The following is a 13258-nucleotide window of genomic DNA, read 5'->3' as shown; positions in this document are numbered from 1 at the left end:
GTGTTTGTTTTGCAGCAAGCTTTTATAGAGGCAGGGCATACCCAAGCAGTGAGAGTCGCACCACCAAGCTCCTTCATGGGAACTACACTCAGCATCTGGGCATCAAGCCTCCATAGCTTTGAACCGTATCTGTGAGCATCTGAGCTTTATCTTGATTTAATTTGTGTGTCCATTAACAAGATGTGTCCATTAGCATAGTTTCATAGGAAACTTCTACTTTCAGATAACAAGGGAAACCAGTATTCTTTTTTTTTTTGATTAATTTTATTCAAGCATAGTTGATTTACAATGTTGTGTTAATTTCTGCTGTACAACAAAGTGATTCAGTTATACATATATATATTCTTTTCCATTATGATTTATCACAGAATATTGAATACAGTTCCTTGTGTGGGAAACCAGTATTCTTAAATGTGCTGTCAGTGTTCAGATGTTTCCTATTGCCTCATAAATGTTTGGTCATTTTTACAGTTGACTTGTTTGTGTCAGGATTCAAGGTTCACAGAGTACATTTGTTTGAAATGTCTCTTTTCATCCATAGTTTCACATTCTGAATTTCACTGGTTGAAATCCAGAGCTGTCATGTAACATGGTTGTCTGAGTTCATTGTTCCTATAAAACGATAGTTAGATCTAGAGGCCTTATTTCGTGGAAAGAACACTTCATAAATGGTGCTGGGTACCTCTACTGTATCCCATCGGGGGCAGATAATGCCGGGCGCCTCTCAATTTGTAACGTTAGGACTGATGGGTGGGTTCCCGAGTTGTCAGCCTCATCCACCCACGATAACGTTCCCTTCAGTGTTTGACCTAAAGGTTTCAGCAGCCACTGATGATCCTCGCTTAGATCCACACTATCACTAGGGGCTGAAAACAGGGCTTTTTCTAATTCTATTTTTCCTCCTGTATTTGTTAGCTGGAACTCTTCTATAAAAAACAACCCTTTCGGGCTTCCCTGGTGGCGCAGTGGTTAAGAATCCGCCTGCCAGTGCAGGGGACACGGGTTCGAGCCCTGGTCCAGGAAGATCCCACGTGCCGTGGAGCAACTAAGCCCATGCGCCATAACTACTGAGCCTGAGCTCTAGAGCCCACAAGGCACAACTACTGAGTCCGTGCGCCATAACTACTGAAGCCCACGTGCCTAGAGCCCGAGCTCTGAAACAAGAGAAGTCACCGCAATGAGAAGCCCGCGCACTGCAACAAAGAGTAGCCCCCACTTGCTGCAACTAGAGAAACTCCGCGCATAGCAACAAAGAACCAAAGCAGCCAAAAATCAATAAATAATTAAAAAAACAAAAAACAACCCTTTCATTAAGTATTGTCCACTATGAGGTGCAGCTCATACAAGAAAGGCAAGATTACCTGCTTTTTTCCCTTTATTTACCAGTTTTCAGAATTAAGAGTATGTTTCAACTTAACTGCCATTTTTTAACGCTCAGATCACCCCACCTTTAGCCAGTGGGCGCCCCTTCAATTTAGCTCCTGTGAACTTTTGACTTGACCTCAATACAAAGAGATGTTCTGGGCCCATTTTCCCACAGTTCTGGTTCCTTGCAGTGTGTTCATGTGTTTGTTGTAAATGAAAATATTTCATAGTACATGGGAGGGGTGTGGTTGGAGAGAAAGAGAGAGGGAGAGAGAGGCTCTGAACGAACGCTTTTCACTTTTGGGAACCAGGGCCCATCCTAAGGGAGCTGATATGGGGAATCTGGGTCTAAGGACCATCCTTTGCCACTAGAAACAACTTGTCTTTCTTTTCCTTCCTTTCAATTTTTCTTTTTTCAAAATGGAAATATCTTCAGCGTTTTTCTTATTCTAAAATATGTGAAAGTCCCCCATGGGCCTCCTCCTCAGAGATAAGCATTACTATCAATTTGAAGTTACCTTATGCAGACTTTTTTCCTTGCATATGTAAACAGAGATGGCTATTGGTAAGGAAACCTTTTTCTTTTCTCATTTAACAGTAGATTTCCCAACAGTACATTCTTCTAACTCATTCAGCACAGTGTCAATTTATTTATCAAACCCTCTCTTAATAAATATTTGTTTTGTGCCAGGTGCTAAGAGAGACACCCCAAGACCTGCAAGACAACTGGGGGAGGCCCTAGCTGTCACTTCTGGCAGCAGGGGTCGTGGAAAACACACCAGGCTTAACCCTAACCCTAAGCCTGTATCCACATCTGTGCTCAACCCCTCATCAATCTGCCATCCTTGGCTAATTACTTTGTGTCTCTGGGATATTCTCCCTGCAGAGCTCTTGGGAAGAGTTGAGCTTATCTGGATGGAAGCGCTTGGCTCATAATGTTAGCGTCCTTTCTCTCTAAGCATCAGGATCCAAGAAGTTCACAGCTACACACATGCACACACTTTTTTTTGCTTTGTTTTTACTCTTTTTTTGCCTATATATATATATATGTATATATATATATATATATACATTTTTTTTTAAACTAAATTATTGCTTTCAGAGCAATATTTAAGCAATTAAGTCAAAAGCAGCATAGTGGAGCGGTTAACAACACAAGCTCTGTGAGGGCGGGGCGCCAACCTTTAGAGGGCATCCCTGCAGACTTTCTCCTCCAGGGTGATTTCTGCATGGGCAGCAACCCTGATGTGCTGGCCTGGAGCCTGAGGGTCCAGGAGCCTGAGTGGCGGAGGCTGGAGTATGAAAGTGATGCTCCAATCACATCTGTAGGAAGTGAAATCATGCTCAGCCCCAAGGCTGCCCGAACCCAGTTCTGCTCTGAGCACTCTGGTCCCTCAAGGCAGAAGTGATGCTTTCAGTCAGTGTGGACTAAACTCCTGCTGCCTGTGTAAACCTCCTTAACCCTAATAGCTGCTTTGGGTTTTCCACAACTGACCTTGGCTCTTTGTGACCTTCACATCAGTGGTTATTACCTCTGAAATCCAGGACCGTGTCCCATGTCCCATGTCTGATACTAGGTCACCACCTCTCAGGGATGGGCCAAGAGGTTTGGCCAAAGCTTCACTGTACCCTGGGAATTGTTAAAGGATGCTGTATTCATTTCCTAGGGCTGCCATAACCAAGTACCACAAATTTAGTGGCTTAAGACAACAGATATTTATTGTCTCACAGTTCTGGAGGCTAGAAGACCCAGATCAATGTGTCAGCAAGGCCATGCTCCCTCTGAAATCGTAGGGGAGAAACTTTCCTCACCTATTCCAGACTTCTGGCTGGAATCCTCGGCATTGCTTGGCTTGCAGCTGCATCACTCCAATCTCAGCCTCCGTCATCCCATGATGCGTCCCTGTGCGTCTCTGTCTCTGTGACTCTTCCCTCTTATAAGGACCAGTCACATCAGATTAAAGGCCCACCCTACTCTAGTATGAACTCATCTCAATTTTAATTGCACCTCCAGCGACCCTATTTCCAAATAAGGTCATTCTGAGGTACAGGGGTTCAGACTTCAACCTATCTTTTAGGGGAACTCAATTTAACCCGTAACAGATGCTCTGCTAACTAACTGCTCTTATATTTGACTTTTGGCTTCTCAAAATCCTTTTAGGAGTTTTCGGTGTTTTGTTGTTCTTTTCTTGTCTTCTTTTCTCTTCTTTCCCTCACAACAAATCTGTAAATTAGGCAGAGGAGGTTTTCTTACCCTGTTTTGTAGATGGGGGAATTGGGGTATAAAACAATGAAACCATTTGTCAAAAGTAGAGATGAAGGTAGAATCCATGTCTCCCAGCTCCTAATCCACTGCTTCTGATTCATCCTCCTCCCCCACCCAGGTAGTTGCCAGTTCAGGATATCTCAAAGGCAAGGATGAAAGGTAGATTCTAAACAGTCCCCCTAATAATGTTTACTTGTTAAAATAAAAATGTATAAGCTGCTGAAAAGTTAATGGTTGCTGACCCCCAAAAGGATCCAAACAGCGTCCTCATGTCTGCTCCTACATGAAGATAAGACCCTGCCAAAGGATTCCCGGGAACCTGCTATTTTCGTGTGTCGGGCATCACTTCCTTTGAGGAATTGTTCCCCTCCTGTTCTAAGTCCTGTAGCCTCTCCTGGTGGTTCCTGGGTTCCCGTCATCACCAGTGACATTACAGGGGAGGACTCAGGCCTCAAGTCACACCTGTCAGACTCTCTCTCCTGGGAATGGAAATCTTGAGTGGGACCCCACAGGACAGAGGGGTGCCTGGAGCTGAGTCGTGCATGGCAGGCACACAGAGAGTACTCCCAAGTTCCCAGTGCCAAGGTCACAGGGCTACCCTGCTTCTGTCCTTCCTACTGTGTCTGTTCTCAGCTAAAGAACTCTGGCACATGCAACTCACTGTAAGAGGGAGGCTGGGATGACTGTCTTGTGTGGGAGTCGGTGGCCTCAGGACTGTGAAGTCTGCTCTTTTCTCTAAGGAAAGTTCCAAAACATGCCTCAGTGGCTTTGGCTGGGGAGCCCTTAAAAGAAGAACTTGTGCTTACGAGGATGGTCAGGGGAGAGGCGTTATGTGAGAACTTACCCAACACCCCACACACTTGGGGTGTGTAAAACACATCAGGGATTAGAGCTACAAGTCCAGGCCTCAGGACCATAGTATGCCCCCTCTCCTCAGCTTCAACATCTGCCCTCATCTTTTCAACCCTTGCCAGGTTATGACATAACACTGGTTTCTATAACAACGAAACCCCCAGATCACAGTGCTTTAGCACAATCAAAGTGTATTCCTCGTTCATGGAGAGGCCAGTTGAAGAGCCGATGCTTCAAAACCCTGGGATCCATCTGCCTTGTGGTTCCCACATCCCCTAGGACCTCAGAGTCATTCTACTGTCCTGTGGACAGGGATAGATTATGGCAGCTCCTGCAAGAAGTCTTCCCAGGCCAGGTTTGAAAGAGGCCCAGTACCAGCGGGACACTTCTCTATATCCATTTGACTTGAGCTCTATGGGACCAGGGGCTCTGTCTTGTTCACCGTTCCGTCCATCGGCTAAAATGTGGTCCATGACCATGCCTGTCTACAGGGGGTGGGAAATGGCAGTGAGCTGTGGCCTGGCGGTGTAAGGGGGCTTGAATGAACACTGGTCGTCTCTGCCTCACCAGGCCTCTGGCTGGGATCCTTTCCTTTCTCCTGATTCTTAAATGTGAGTATGTCTCAAGTTCTGCCTCAGCCCTCTTCTCTCTCTCTCATTCTCCTCTCTCCATCTCCTTCCCCTCTCCCACATCGGGGATGATGTGTCTCTGCTGAGTGCAACCTATGGAGACAACCCCTGTGTCAACATCTCTACGCAGACGACCTGTAAATCTACGACCTTTTCAAATTAGCTCCTGTATCTCTGTTTCTCGTCCTGCGCTATCTAGCCTGACCTCTTGTCCTACAATTCATTCATTTACCCAACAAATATTTATGGAGTCCTATCTTGGGCCTGTTTCCTTAAGGGGAAATTTTTTTTAAATGCCTGAGTCAGAAGCTTATATTTAACATTTTATTGGGAAGTTCAATTCAAAGGAAGTAAGAAAGGGGGAAAGGGAAGTGAAGAAGAAAGAGAAGGGGAATAGATACAAGGAGGTGAGTTTCCAAGCTCACTACAGATTTGCAGCAAACACAGGCACCTCCAGCAAGGCCGTGGACTGAGGGCAGCTCAGAATAGACCATTGGCAGGGCGGTGGTGAGGGCCAGAGGTGAGTTTGAACCATGTCTTACTTCCTCTGATAAAATACAAGTATCCATTGTGTGTCCCCCAAAGGGTCTGACACACTCAGATTATTGAATGAATGCGTGCAAGAGGGAAGAAAGGAAGGAACTTCAATGAACGCAGTGTCAGGGCCTCCCCTGCAGAGTAGAAGCTGGACGCCATTTTCCAGTGGAGCATGTGTCAGAGGAAGAGAAGGGAAGTTGCTGACTTTCGATCCGTGCAGACAGAGGAAGTGGGGACTAGAGCCTGAAGGTGCTTAGTGACTTGGCTTCCAAAGGTGTTAAGGGTAGTTTGCAAACATCCCCTAAAAGTATAAATTTCAGTCCCATATTCAGAGGCTGTAATGACTAGCTGAGGACAGTTCACTTCCCCTACCCAAAAGCACCCACAGCAGCCGTCGGGCCCATGGTAACTTTTACATGTTCTCTGAAAGAGGCTCAAATGTGCCTCTATACCTCTACAGATACCCGTCTCTCTCTCTCTTTCTCTCTCTCTCTCTGTCTCTCTCTCTCTCTCTCACACACACACACACACATTCATTTAAAACCTGATCTCAGAAAAGCAGAAGAATGGGGGGGCAGGGGATTCCAAAGGGCACCAAATTATGGGCAAATTGGCTGTCATAAACCAGTGGTTGTCCTGAGGGCAAATTGATGCACCCTTTCCGAAGTAAACCAAGTGGAATATGCCCTAGAATTTTTCCAAATGTAATGTATCCTGTCCAATACTACACTTCATGGAAATCACTGCACCCTCCCTCCAGGCATGTTTGCTAGTGAAACAAAGAAATGAGCTTCAACCGGAGCTTTTGTTCCACCAAAAACTCCTCTCCAGGGCCTGTATCTAGCACTGCATGTGGCCTAGTGTGGGTTCAGGGATATTAAGTCCACCCTTGAGGAATGTAGAGTCTACCTGACCAGACAGACCTAGACAGTAGAAATGAAGCAGCGTCAGAGACTCAGACTGGAGAAAAGGAAGAACTTTTTGAGAGTGAGGATTATTAAACAAAGGATGGAACTCCAAGGAGGAAAAACCCCATCTCAGGAGGAATGTGGGAACGGAGGGGCGCATCGAATGTATTACAAGCCTTAAAGGGATCCATTTGGGCGTGTCTAAACTCACTTTATTCCCGTTCAATCTGCCAACCATAGTTACCCAAGGCATAGTTCCAGGCAGCTCAAACCTGCCTCACGCTAACATTTTAACTTCCTGTAGTCTCCGAAGAACTTCAGGTTGGGCCACACATTCTCATCCGAGAGGCACAGGGAGATGTCAGGACTTGCCTCCCATCTCACAAGTCTGGTTCTGTGTGTGTGTGTGTGTGTGTGTTGATGCGGTGTGTGTGTGTGTGTGTGTGTGTGGAGATGTGGTGTGCAGTATTAAAGTGAGGGCAAGGCATGAGGACTAGAACGTCTCCCAACCAGGCCGGTGGCAGGAGGGAATCTATTACACATGTGAGTCTGATAATTCAACCAACAAAAGGGCCCCTTTACTGGGCGGCTTCCAGCAGCAGAGGCAGAAGTTCCTAAAAGCAGCCAGAGGTTTTTTATGGTGCCCACAAACTGGTACGTTACCTTGCAGACCCTCTGACCCACAAGGGCCCACCCTCATGCCTCCTATGCCTCACTCCCCCCAGGACCAGAGTCCCTGTAAACTAAATTCTCAAGGGGCCCCAAATCCAGTCAGCTCGGAAGCCTGGCTTTCCCATCCTCCCACTCCCTCCACCCACACGGCTGAGGTCACCCCAGCCCAGCCTCTTTTGCAACTTTCCCAAGTTTGTGCATGAGAGGGAGAGGAGGAAAACTCAGAAGGAAGTGGCTTAGCCTCAACAAACTCTTTTTTACTCCCAAAGCCTTTTTCCTCTGACCCGGCTGAGACTGCTGCTCTAAGAGGAGACCCCCGACTCAGAGAGAACCCCCGCCTGCCGTCAGAGGCTGAAAGGGCCCTGCAAGCTTTTCTCGGTTCCTGTCTATTCCAGCAGCCCCAGAGGTATTTGGGTTTCGGGGTGCGGGGAGGAGTGGAGGCAAGGGAGGCTTAGAATCTGTCAGCTGCAGCCCAAAGAACACCCACGCCTGAGTAACTCCCAGGGGGTGGCAGCGAGCCAAGGCAGAAAGGACTCCCTGCCCAGCCAGGGGAGTTGGGGCCCGGCTCGGGGCTCTGCACGGCCCGCTGTCAGCAGCGAAGCGATGCAGCTGCCGGCACAGTCAGAGAAGGGCCAGCCAGAGACCGGAGCCCTTCAGCAGGACCGTGTCCTGCCAGCACCCAGAGTCTCCTCGCCACTTTGACAGGGCACCTTCTGGGACGGAACCGTGTCAACCCAAGGGTCTCATCGGGGAAGGGGGAACCCCTGGAGTAGGAAAGTGTCCCTCTTGTTCTAAACTGTAAATACGCCTCTCAGCACAGCTCTGTGGTGCTTGGGAAGCCAATGAACAGCGTTGGACAGGCCCGGATTTTAGTCTCAGCTTGTCACAAACTAGTTGTTCCTGACTCTGAAATCCACTGGGCTATGATGGCATTTTGTTAACTGCAAAATGTCCTATAGTTGCTAGCATTGTATATTAATAAAAATAATTTCTTTAACTTACAGATCAATCCCCCACCACAGGTCACATGGAGATAGTAACTTACCTATATCCTCAGACCTACATAGTGCGTGGTAGGCATGTAGTACATGTGCTGGATGGATGGATAGATTGATGGACGGATGGACAGATGAATGGATGGATGGATGGATGGACAGAAAGATGGATGGATGGATGGATGGATGGATGGGAATGGATGGACGGATAGATAGATGACTATTTATTGAAGACTCAGTATTCCCAGCATGGGTCAGACTCTTTGGAGGGATACTGAGAGGTGTGAGGCACTGTCCTGCCCTCTGGGCACTGACAGTCTACTTGGGGAAATAGAACTAATACCCCCAAAGAACTTAAAGAACAGGAGTGCTGAGCCTCCTGAAACCAGGGCTGTGGGTACACTTCCCGGAGAGAGCAGGTCTAAACCTGCTATGACTTGGGTGGGTGAGGCAGACTTGTAAGCCTTCCTGAGAGGCAATAAAGACTTATGCTCCCCGATAGCCTCTTTTCAAATGCAAACTTACTTCAAGATTGTAAATCCCATTTATGTTTTAGGGTGGATACATTTGTCATTTTCCAAGGCGTGGGAGCACAGAGGGGAGGCTGTGACGTGGGGTAAGATGATATGAGGAGGGGGAGGCTTTGCCTGCTTCAGGAATCTCAGCTGCCCCTGCTCACTGCCTCTCATCCCTCCTCCCTGTCAGCAGAAATGACACCTCACCCAACACCTCTTTTAGGCTGAAGCTTGTGTCTGGGTCCCGGCTGGGGCCAGGAGGGTAGAGAGAGAAGCAAAGTGGGAAGGTAAAAGCAGAGCAGGTCCAAGAGTTCTTAGAAGACTGACTTTAAAAAAAATGTGTTGCATGGGGTGGGGGCACTGGGGAGGCATCAACTCCATCTTTCTCACTCCCTGGGCACTGAGCTACACTGAGCTTTGGCAGATGGGCAAGGCTAGGGCTTAGAAGTCTTGCCAGGCAAGATGGGGAGAACAGTTAGCCACATGCAGTGGAGAACAGTCCCCGGCAGACTCTGCTCTGTTCGGACCTGAGCTGGCTGAAGGGGGGCCCTGCATTGCAAACCTGCTTTTCACTGTTATTTAACAGTGGAAGGTGATGACTCAGTCTGGCCTCTAGGAGGATGCACTGGTTTAAAGTATCTGAGTCAGCTGAGTGGGAGGAAGGAGGCTTAAAAGGACAGACATTGCCAAAGCCCAGCCAAGGGCAGAGCCCAAAGGATACAAGAAGGACCTTCAGCCACAGTCTGAAATCTGCACGTGGTTCCCTGGTGAGCCCATCCAGTGTCTATCCTCAAGCCACCCTCCACTGCCAGTGATGTAGTCCTGGTCACCCTCTTGCTGCTAGTTATCCTGGGACCAACGACCAGGCTGTTTTATATTATTTTATTTTTCAAACAAAAGGGCTCACGTATTTACTACTGAACCAACCTGCTAGTGCAGAAGCATAGAGACAAAGAGAAAAATCATTTTTCCCAATAGAACATGTCCTGCTGTCCAGACGGTGGCGATGTTTTCAGCTACATATGGTAAGATGCCAGTGACCTTGATACAGCATCGATATGTGGGCCATCTCGTGTGTGATTCCTTACAGACCCAGCTTGGCTCTTCTCCAATGTCTCCTCTTGGAGTTGTACCTGATTTTGTGACCAGTTTTCATGCAAATCCGTTGGGAGAGTGGGACAATTCTGCTTTTGTTTCCTGGCCAGGAATTGCTTGATCCTGAATGTCTTGTGAGAAGGCATGGCAAGGAACAGAGTCAACCACACACACCAAGGTGGTGGAGAAGGGAAGAGAGAGACAGGCTATTATAAAGAGCAGTCTCAGCAAATCCCTGCCCTTCTGGCAGGTGTAGGGGAATCTGCATTATAGCAGGCTTTGAGGGCTCATGCAGAGGAAGGACTAGGGCAGTGGTGAGTGAAGGGGGCTCAGAGTAAAGGCTGAGGTGAGTTATAAGAATCTGGAGAAGAAAAGACTCAAGTAAAACTCCAAGACTTTAAATCTCAGGAGGGCTGGCATGTAGCAGAGGAACTGAGCATTCTTTCTGTGGCTTCCAGGAGAAACCCACCCCTAGTGGAGGCAAGTTCTGTGGGGCAAGTCTGGCCATCTTTCCATGAATATGGTGCAGGTGGCTCAAGCACTGGGTAGGAGGTTAGACTAGATGAACTTTGGGGTCCTTCTGTAGTGAACTGGAGAATGATCCACACTGGTAGCTTGAAATCAGCCATGGTGGGAGTATTTACACCACTGAAAGTGGCAGGCACTACAAATCAGGTATCTTGCCCCCTACCGTGTTTAACCGTTTAACCAGGTCTTTCCAATTTGCTCTAAGAACATGACACATGCCACACTGCAGAATCAGCCACAGCCATGAGCGATGTCTATTTTACCCACAAGGGAACAGACTCACCAAGGTTAAGAAACTCTCCCAAGGTCACAAATATATGGAGGTGGGATGAAAACTCTGACTCCAAAACTCATGATCACTCCGGAGTCCCAGGAGGCCCCTCTCTCCTGCCCCAGACACAAAAGTGACTTGTCCTGTCAGGAAGTCACACTCAGATGACTTTGGGCTGCCATCCTTCCACCTGCTCTTTATAAAGAAATGTTGTCTTTATTTGATATATATATATATTTTTAGACGTAGTGAGGAATTCCAGGAATTTAAGCCAGGAAACTGGACTTCATGTCACATACACTGAAAAGTCCTCACCAGGCTTTTTTCATTTTTTTAATTTTTTAAACATTTATTTATTTATTTATTTTTGGCTATGTTGGGTCTTTGTTGCTGCGCGCGGGCTTTCTCTAGTTGCGGGGAGTGGGGGCTACTCTTCGTTGCGGTGTGCGGGCTTCTCATTGTGGTGACCTCTCTTGTTGCGGAGCACGGGCTCTGGGTGCGTGGGCTTCAGTAGTTGTGGCTCACGGGCTTAGTTGCTCCACAGCATGTGGGATCTTCCTGGACCAGGAATCAAACCCATGTCCCCTGCATTGGCAGGCGGATTCTTAACCACTGCACCACCAAGGAAGCCCTATTTGATATTTTAATTACAATAACAACTTAGACTTGTGTAACAAATTTTAACACAAGACATATATAAAATAAAACAATAGCTCCTTGCCTCTAATCTACCTTTCCCCATCTCCTATTAATCATTTAGTATGTATCTATCCATAGCTTTCTATGTACTGCAGGACAAGCATAAATATAATATTAAACATATAGTCACACACATAGGGTTGTTTTTATACAATTGGGATCATACTATACAAAATGTTCAGTGATTTTTTTTTCACTTAAATTGTCATATTTTTCCACTTCATTACTTCACTCATTTAAAAACTGCCTAGTATTCCAGAGTATGTATGGATCATAATTTATGCCAAGGGTCTTTTATTGATGGACATTTAGGTTACAATGTTCTTCAGCAATTATCTTTGTAAAAATGCATGTTTGAGCATATGTGTATTTCGGTTGGATAGACTTCTAGAATTAGAATCTAGGGTGTATGCATATTAAATTTTGATAATGTCAAACTGCTCTCCAAAAGAGACGGTGCCAATTCATAGTCTATCAGCAATAAACAAGAGTTTTCCCCCACCCGCTTGTCAACACTAAATATTATCATCGACCTTTTTAATTTTTGCCACTCTGGTGGGTTAAAAAGTGGTATTTTTTAACTTTGCATGGCCTTAAAAATTAGTAAGTTTAAGTATCTCCCAAAGCTTACTACTTATCATTTATAAGATCTCTACTGGTTACTTATTCGTATTCTTTGCCCGCTTTTATGTTCTGTGTTGTCTTTGATTGTCTGTAGAGTGCTTTACACATAGTGGATATTGATCCTCTGTTATACACATACACTTTCCACCTACCCTGCCCTCAACCCCAGCTTTCCCTTCATATGCACACCAGCTCTGCTGCACCATGTCAAACCCAAACCATCCAGCCCCCCAGACTCTCCGACAGGGGCACCAAGTGGCAGGGTGTGTGATCCTCATTCTAGTTTCACAGAAGGCAGTAAGTAGGACCTAGCAGCTAAGAGTGTGATCTCTGGAGTCAGGCCTGTCTGTATTCAAGTCCCAGTTCTGCCACTTACAGACCATGCTTTTAGAGATGAACTACATACTTAACTTCTCTAAACACCTGTTTCTTCAGTGGTAGAACAGAGATAAGAGTAGTATCAATCCCACAAGATATTTCTGTGTGCTAACATTTCTTGAACCCTTAATTTCTGCCATAAATGCATTATAATAATGTACTATGTGTGTTAAATGTAGTATAATAATGTATTCATTTATTAACCTCACGATGATATGTTTATTTGCATATTCACAAAGTGCTCTACAACACCACCAGGCGAGTAAACCTTAGCTTATAGTGTGAGCGTTGACAACTCCGCATGGCAACGTGTGAATCTGCTCCCCTCTGCCTCAAGATGCTCTTTTGACCCCTGTGGTTAGTCCACACACGACAGCTCCTGTTCAGCAGCCCATTCCCTTGGCTTCCACTGTGGCTCTTGTCACTTTGGCTGCCCTTCTCTCGATCCCCTACAGCTCTACCAAGGTTTTGTTGGGGTTCACCAAACCTGAGCCCAGCGCCCTAGATCCTGTGCACACAGATTCTACCGATTCAAACTCAGGACGTCAGCGGGCAACATGGCACAGAGCAGCCTTCTCTGGCCTTTGATTCACACATTAGCTCTTCCATATACTACCTGTGGGGCCTTAGATGAGTTATGAGTGACTTGGCTTCTCTGAGCCCCCATTGTACTCATCTCATAGCTCATGATTTCCTAAGCTCTACAGAGCAGCCCCTGCAGGTGCTCAACCAATGCTGGTTCCCTTCCCACTTCCCCTGCCTCTCTTTTGTTCTGACCCCCTTTCCAGGGCACTCTGTTGGCTTTTGAGGCCAAGTTAGCGGGTTGTACCAAAGCCTTTAGGAAAGAGCTCACCCTTGCTCCCCTTCCCGAGTGGTAACTGATGCTTAGAGACACATGCCTTTCAGAAGCTTCTGAGTCACTTC

At 46.7% G+C, this 13258-nt stretch overlaps 1 protein-coding gene and 1 pseudogene across 20 annotated transcripts in view; one reads left to right on the top strand and one right to left on the bottom strand.

Annotated features, from left to right (window-relative positions):
* The first annotated feature begins 7399 nt into the window (after positions 1–7399).
* LOC130707341 (ras-related protein Rab-7b) overlaps positions 7400–13258 on the top strand; it is an 85308-nt gene continuing 79449 nt past the window's right edge. For 15 of the 20 annotated variants that reach the window (XM_057541567.1, XM_057541559.1, XM_057541564.1 and 12 more), the window contains exon 1: positions 7409–7635. The gene's annotated coding sequence lies outside the window, so the exon portion shown is untranslated. Of the gene's footprint in view, positions 7636–8780; positions 8841–13258 lie in introns of all 20 variants that reach the window. The other 5 variants (XM_057541573.1, XM_057541569.1, XM_057541533.1 and 2 more) reach the window with 4 other exon arrangements.
* LOC130707406 (60S ribosomal protein L39-like) lies at positions 9824–9980 on the bottom strand (annotated as a pseudogene).

The sequence above is a fragment of the Balaenoptera acutorostrata genome, chromosome 1 (genome assembly GCF_949987535.1).
Source record: "Balaenoptera acutorostrata chromosome 1, mBalAcu1.1, whole genome shotgun sequence".
In the NCBI taxonomy this organism is placed as follows: domain Eukaryota; kingdom Metazoa; phylum Chordata; class Mammalia; order Artiodactyla; family Balaenopteridae; genus Balaenoptera; species Balaenoptera acutorostrata.
Note: the sequence above shows the minus strand (reverse complement) of the source record. Positions and strands in the feature narration are given on the sequence as shown.